Below are 8,303 nucleotides of genomic sequence, written 5' to 3' on the forward strand. Positions count from 1 at the left end.
TATTAAAAACAATGAATTTATGAAATTCTTAGGCAAATGGATGGATCTGGAGGATATCATCCTGAGTGGACCCCAATCTTTTAAGAGATATTTCCCCTGAAACAGTCCTAGGGGAGCAAGGGGCCCTGACACACTGGGGACCTTTGCCAGAGCCACTAACCTTGGGTCTAGAATTGACAGTAGATGGGATTCTTAGAGCCTCACCAAGCTATCACTGGACCCTGGTCATGACTATCAGGACATGAGGGTTCCTGAGGCCTGCCTGGAAGGCTGGCAGTGCAGATCTATCGCCCAGGCTCTGTGAAGTCATTATCTGGGCCCTTGGGCAGTGACTGTGCCAGGGAGTGGGTATTATTGATGCAAATCAGGGAGCAAGTGATCTCAATCTATAGATGCCCTCTGACTTGCTGGTTTGTGTGTTTGGCTTTGCTGTGTGTTCATTTGCCCAGCTCCTCTGTGGTCAGGAGTGTCTCATGGTAGAGGGAACTACACCACAGGAGCCTGAGCCAGCTTCCTCTCAGGCTGCCTGCTCTCCAGCCTGTACTACAGCAAGTGGTCAAAGAATCTTGAGCTTCAAAGAATGTCTTACTGAGCCTTGGGCTGTGGCCAGAGACTGATAGAGAGAGATGTCAGGCAGAATACAAGTGTTCGCGCTAGTTGAGAACGTGCAAATGAGGTTTGCCTCAAGGAGCTTTGTAACGTGGCGCTCGAGGACACTGCTTTAATGACTGTGTCCTACATGCCACGTACTAGCTGAGGACCCTTAACCCGGTTAATCAGCCTCTCTGAGGCTGTGTACTCATCTGTAAGGAGCTGAAGACACAACAAAAAAACAAAAAAAATCTTAGGGGTGGGCTGCATGGCTCAGCGGGTAAATGTGCTTGCTTGCCACCAAGCCTAGCAACCTGAATTCCATCTCTAGGACCCATGTGGTGTCAGGAGAGAACAGACTCCTGCAAGTAATCTGATGAGTGCACACACACACACACACACACACACACACACACACACATGCACGCACACGTTTTTAAAGAATTCTTAGGATTCACAAAGAATTTGGTGAGACATGTGTAAAGCCCTTTGCACGGGAACCAGCAGAGATCCAGAACTGAGAAAAACAGTGCAGCCTCCCTTATACCCAAGTGACCAGTCCCTGGCTTCCTACCCCGGGGGAAGGGGTGACGAAGCAGCCCTCAACTGTCCGGTATGAGGAACTTGTGATATCATGAAATCCAGACTCATGGGAGCAGACCCCTGCCCCAGAGAGCACTGTATCCCCAGAGCCAGATGGGATCCAGAGTGTCAGGAAAGGAGGGCCCGGGGTCACTTGGCTGAGCCACTGGGACTCCTGGCTGATCTGGAACTACAAAGGTAAGTCAGTCCCTGAATACTGAGCTTTTGTCCTATGCCAAGCACAGTTTAGGTGCTGAAGGAACAGCAAAGTGTTTGCTAGCATGCACCATACTCTGGCAAAAAGAGATGCTGACCAGTCAGAACCCACTCACGGACATCATTCTTGGGATCTAAAGTCGGGACCTGGCAGGCAAAAGGGCAGGTTACTGCCGGGCTGGCTGTGTCTTGAGCTGCCTTTCTAATGGTAGCTCTGATCATCTGGAGCTGATGAACCCTCACATGTCATGTGTCCCTCCCAAGAAAGCCCTACCTCGGACAGCATGGGAATTCAATGCAGAGGTGAGCACACACAAAGGCCTCATTGGCTACAAAAGGAACTTGTCTCCAAGGCCAGAGACAAGGACAGCAACTAAAAGGGGCCCACATGACTGTCCCTCTTTCCCACACTCTAGATAAACATCAATAATTGATGTTAGCTATCTTTTCGGCCTGGCCTTACAGTTGTGTAAAGAGGGCCTTCCAGTCACAAACCGAGGTACCATGCCAGGCAGAAATGTTGACACCCATGCAAGGCACTTTTTGCACTCCTGTGTTCATTCTCCAAAGCTCTGGGGGTGGAAAGACACCGCGGTGCACGATAGTTGGAAGTATTGCTCTTTAATAGGACAATAGACAGAGAGAGGTCAGTGCCTGGGTGAGGGTATATATGGGGCTTGAGAAGAGATTGGGTGTGAATATAGAAAGCTACGTGGAGGCCTGTATTGAACAATATGTGTGTTTGACCTATTAGAAAGGTCTGTATCCGCCGGGCAGTGGTGGCACACGCCTTTAATCCCAGCACTTGGGAGGCAGAGACAGGCAGATTTCTGAGTTCGAGGTCAGCCTGGTCTACAGAGTGAGTTCCAGAACAGCCAAAGCTACACCGAGAAAACCTGTCTCAAACAAACAAAAAGAAAAGAAAGGCCTGTGTGCAAAGGTGAGCCTCGCTGCACTTACTACCCAGCCTTGAACAGCTGGGGCAAGGTTGTTCATGAGGCCCTCCCTGGGTGCAGTGGCGCACATAGACAATAGGCAGTCCAGTGGGAGTGGGAGCCATGGGCATCCTTGGGCTCTAGCCTGGCTGCCTTGTCTCATGTGCACTGATCTGTGGAGGGCAGCTCCCAGGAGGGAGTCCTGAGGCAAAGATCACAAACAGTGCCATGTCTGATCAATTGATAGTTGTTCCCTGGGGTTCTGTGAGAAAGGACTGGAAGGTCATGCCACAAAGTCAGCTGTCATCAATTATTGATGTCCACCCAGAGTGTGGGAAAGGGACAGTCATGTGGGTCCCATATATTTGCTGTCCTTGGTTTTGTGCATTCATGGACAGACAGTTCAGGATTCTGTCAAAAATATCATGTCCCAGGCAACAGCAGACTCAGTGGGATCCAGGATCCACACGGTATAAGGAAGACTCACTCTCTGACTCCATGCAAATGCTGTGGCACCTATGGCCACCCGTATACATAGAAAGAAAGAAATGCAACACCTATTTTTATCTTAAAGAGTAGAAACCACACAGCATCGTGACAGCAGACATGGGCTTATGAAACAGAAGGCTGGGAACCTCAGAGCAGTGCTGCCTGGTCCAGGGAGCTCTTACCCTGCCTGGTACTGCTGTCATGTTGCATTTGCCAGGAATGGATCTGTACACATGGGCTAAGCACCTCTGCTGTACTGGGCACAGACCCACAGCTGAGTCCATCATGGCTTCTCCCCTATCCGTAGATAGCATGGGTAGGCTATTAATAATCCACAAGATATTTTCTTGGGGAAGGTTCTAAGGACAAGGACAGGAAGTCCCTAGAAACGAAAACAATGAAGGTCCTGACTAGAGAGGTGAATGAGTTCTTCGAACATCAGGCATTTTCTGAAGACCGTGCTGCCATTTTGTCTGATGGGGGCAGGCCGTTCCAGTCAGCAGACCCTAGAAGAGCTTCCCACACTGGATCAGCCTGTGAGTCATTGGAGGGAGGGGATTTGTTAAAATACAGGCTCTGATTCAGAAAGGATGCTGCAAGACCAAGGATCCCCCCATTTTGGGTTTCTTTTTTGGGAGGCACTTTAAGATATGGTCTTACTGTGTAACCCTGGCTCGCATGGAGCTGGCAATGTAGACCAGGCTGACCTCAAATTCCCAGAAACCCATCTCTGCCTCCGGAGTGCTGGGATGAAGGGCCTGCCACATTTCTAACAAATCCAGAGGGCTCACCATACGAGGAGTTCTTGCCTTCCACCCAATAGATCAGAAACTAAGAGCAGGAGTGGATTAAGTAGGGAGTCTGGGGAGTCAGACAAGACCTGAGTTTGGAGGCTGGAGTAAAGAAAACTCCCTACGCGGAGCCAGAAATCTTAGTGTAAGGACCAGACCCTGGCCTGGCTTTGCAAGATAACCTAGGAAAGGACCCAGCTGCTCAGGAACCAGGAACAGCACAGTGGTGGCAGAGCTACATTCTAGTATAAGCACAATGGATTACAAACCTTCGGATGTCCGTGATAGCAGCGGCAGCTAAAGTCTCTGTGCCCCGCACCGAACTAAACATTTAACAGCAGCTCCTACAAGGGAAGACTTTTTCCCCATTTCACAAATATTCTACAAGATGAGCCACCTTTTTTTTTTTTTTTGGTAATGTATACATTCCTGTTACCGGAACAGTGTCCAAGTATTAAGCAAGTGATTATGAATGAGTGAATAAATGTAATTTGTCCAGGTAAATCCAGAAAAGAGAAGCCAGGTGCCCCCATATGACGCCACCCTCCTGACCTCCACACCAGACCCAGGCAGGAAGTTAATCTGCACCAGGTAGCCTGGAAACCTGTAGCCAGGCTTTCCTTGTTGGGATAGCATGTTCCTTTAGCCCTGTGTTGGTCCAGGTTGATGCTTTCCCAAATCTTTTTGGGGAATCCTAGGAGCGTCTGCTGGAGAGCCTAGCAGAATTTAAGGCTGATTAGGTCCCCACTAGCAGCTAGTTGTATTCACGGGGTTCTTCCCTGTGTGGTGCACGGTGCCAAACACATCCCATGCCTGTATCCCACCTCTGCCCTGCTGTGGTGTTACAGGGTATACATTCTGGCCCAAGGTCGCAGACCCGATTCCGAGCCAGGCAACCACGCCCTTGCCCGGGAGACAGCGCCCCCTAGAGGTCCAGGAGAGGCAAAGGGATGAGTGTGGGTCGTGAATACCCTGCCTGTCTGCACCAAACCACCAAGCTGGAGAGCCGCTTCTTCCAAAGACACCCGCTGCTGGGTTAGGAGTAACAAGAAGGAGATAACAATCGTAGGTGGGTGGGTGTCTCTGTGAAGTGAACGTCCCCACAGCCCCAACCCCAACCCCAACCAAGGTCCCATTTTACAGATGGACAAAACAGGGGAAACGACTTGGCCAAAACCACGGACACTTAGGGACAAGGAGGGACTAGAATCCCGCCCCTTCCCCCCTCAGTGTGTCCCTGCCTACAGGAGCTTGTTCTCAGCAACCAGGGGTAAGTAACTACCTGGGACCAAGTTTTGGTCCAAGGGGCCTCACAGCCTTGGCTAGCTGTGTGCCCCTGGGGATCTGCTGATCACCTTGGACCACTGAGCTATGCGTACGCGCGCGTACACACATACACACACACACATACATCCCACTCCCTCCCCCCGAGGGAGTGTCGTAGCTCCTGGCCCTCCACCACCTCCAGATATCTTGCTGCGTGGCCCAACCTCTCTAAGCCATGAAATTTTGGTTCTTGCTCCTCTTTAATAATGGCACGTTGCACACCAACAAGGTTGGGGAGCCCCAGGCCTCCAGGATTCTGACTCAGGTCAATCTGAAGTCCAAAATGCAGCACCCAGATGAAAGCTGATAGCCCTTGGCTCGCTATAGAGAAGACGACAGAATCGGACTCCTGGTCTCTATACTAATCTTGTTTCGTCTCTGGGAACGTCTTTGGGAACGTCTCTGGGAACGTCTCTGGGAACGTCTTTCTCGTTTCTCCTATCACCTAGTCCCAAGAACTGGGGGCGCAGTCCAAATTGGCCCTTCAGTTGGTCTACACTTCACATGACCCTTTACAATTGGCAGACTGACTAAACTCAGCAAGTGGCCCTCAAAGCATGGTTCCCAGGCGGCAAGCATCACGTTCTAGGTCCACTCTCAATCTGCTACAAGAAAAATCCTAAGGATCCCAACAGATGCCTTTGAGGCACCCTAATATTTGAGGTCTACTGATCTACACATGCCTTCCCATATTTACTGGCCCACCCCGAACTGTCAGTGGAGGAGGGGCACCTAAGCATCAGCTGATGATCTGGCCACTTTGGGTTAGCGCACAGAGGTACTCCAAGCTGGTCCAATGCAGTCTTGGCTTCAGGAAGCATAGAGTATGCCTCAGATGCACACTAAGAAGGGGCTGGATGGAAGGGAACGAAGGGCTCTAGCGATTAGAAGAAGCTGTCTGGTTTTGCCTCCTGCTTACCCTTAGTTCCCACCCTCAAGACTGGGAGGACCAGGAAGCATCCCTTCTTGGTCCTCAAAAGAGGGAACTCTCTGGAAGTCCAGGAGTGTATGGGGGGGGCGGGTGGTGGTGGGGGACAAAGATGGATGAAGTCCTGAGTGAATGCATATTGTTGACATGAGAATAGCCCTGTCAAGAACCCCAACGCCTTCCCCAAGTGAGACTCAGGTGACAAAGCCGCCTCTGGTCCAAGTATATTTGTTGACTAAAGACTGATCTTTAAGCCGGGCGGTGGTGGCCCACGCCTTTAATCCCAGCACTTGGGAGGCAGAGGCAGGTGGATTTCTGAGTTCAAGGCCAGCCTGGTCTACAGAGTGAGTTCCAGTACAGCCAGGGTTACACAGAGAAACTCTGTCTGGAAAAAACAAAACAAAACAAAACAAGACTGATCTTTAGTGGAAATCAGTGAGTGTATCAACTATCAACCACAGTTTCCTTTTCCCAGATGTTTTCGACCTGAAACTATTCCCTACAGAGACCTCCCACGGAACTAGCTAACCCCTCCTGGTGCTGAGTTCCAAGGGTTTGATAATGGGTGCCCTCCATCAGAGTGAGCTCAGCCTACTTCATCCCAGCTTTCCATGTGTATCTGTTGTTTCTTCCTTCCTGAGTTGCCCCAGCCAAGCTTCCAGGACAGACCCATGCAGGACACAACACCAGGGGCATCCTGGCTCTTTTGAAGTCTTCTGTTTTGCAGAAGAGCAGTTACAAAATCAGAAGCTTAACCACAGAGCAGGGCTTTTGACAAGAGAGGCCACACATCCATGTCTCCCTGGTAGAGCTAGTGTAGGCTTCTCCTTTGGAGAGAACCCAGACAAAGACAAGACCAAAGTCCTGGCAGAGAAGTTTTGGTGGGATGTGTGGTCCCCATATAATGATGGGCAGCATCATTAGCCAGATGGGTCAGGCCAGTGTGGCTTCAGAACTACAGAGCAGAGCCCAGCTTTCCTTGGCTGCATTCAGGCAGGCAAAGGCCAAGGAGACAAGGCCGCCACGCACCCTGCAGGGCAGTTTCCAGGGGGAGGAAACAAAGACCCTTTCCATTCCTGCCCCCCCCCCAGGACTTCACATGAATATGAAATGGAAGCCTTAAACCCCCAGACTGTGGCATCACAAGGAACCTGGTTTTGTTTGATGGCATCCTGGGTGCCCCAGAACCCTGCCTGTCATAAAGTGAAAGCTGAGATTTATGCTTTAGTCTTGCTCTGATCTTAGGCAGAATATCTCACCATAAATTGGCATGCCATGGCAAACAATTAAAAGAGAAAAATAAACCTCGGCGCAATCTCAGGGTGCTTGGAAATGAGGAATTACAAGGTGGCGGCATGAAAAAATTATATAAAAATCTATTTTTACATCACAATAATGTGCTTTTATACGGGTAGTAATTTCTGGATGTGCAATAAAGTGGCTTTTACATCAGGCAAAATCAGAGTTTATAGGCAATCGGTGCTTTTATCTGGGAAAATATAACTCACCCTTCTTCACGCCATCCATCTTGTAGGCAGCAGGCCTCATCTTCTCCAGCACCAACATTACTGTGAAAATAATTATGCAATTAAAGTGTCAGACCTCTGGCCCCCCAGGATCCTTGCACTACATCTCCCAGCATCTGTCATTGGCTCCTTCCAAAAGTGGGACAAGCTATGGGTCCAGACAGGTCAGGGAGAGGCAAACGTTCACTACTGGTGGGCTCAGGGAAAATGCTGCAGGGCTGGCAAGCACTGAGAGCGTTCGTTCAGGGAGTCGGCCTTGGGTCAGACACTAACCTGGGAGCTCAAAGCTGGCTTAGAGGCAGGAAGCTCTCTGAATTTGAAGCCAGCCTGGTCCACAGAGTAAGTTCCAGGAGAGTCAGGACTACACACCTACCTCCAAAACACCTACCTCCAAAAACAACAACAACAAAACAAACAAACTAGAGCTGACCACCTTGATGCAGGAACCAGAATCCAGTCTTTGGTGGAGGAAATCAGAGATTTGAATGGATCCAAATGAGGAGGCTGAGGCAGAGTGGATCAGGGTACTGACCAAAGGCCACTTTGGGTTCTGGAGACACATGAAGATAAGTGTCTCTCAGAGAGGAAGCTGCCTCTGGGTATGGTTTGACTAGGGACTGGAGGGCGGAGCTAGATCTGTGCTCAAATATCACCCAGACTGACCTGTCATTTCATGTACCCCATTAACACTCTTAGCCAAAATGCCAAGAAGTGATTGTACATTGCTTTAAATATCTGGCACTGTCACCAGCCAGGTCCCCATGGGAAGCAGTTCACACAGTGTCTTCAGTGAAGGAATGTGCCCAGTGATGAGTGAGCAGGGTTTAGGGAAATCAAAAAGGGATGTTGCAGTAGCCCGGAGTGACAAGAGAGAGGCACTGCTGTCACACACACACACACAGAGCGGGGGGGGGGGGGG

The sequence above is a fragment of the Mastomys coucha genome, unplaced genomic scaffold (genome assembly GCF_008632895.1).
Source record: "Mastomys coucha isolate ucsf_1 unplaced genomic scaffold, UCSF_Mcou_1 pScaffold20, whole genome shotgun sequence".
NCBI lineage: Eukaryota > Metazoa > Chordata > Mammalia > Rodentia > Muridae > Mastomys > Mastomys coucha.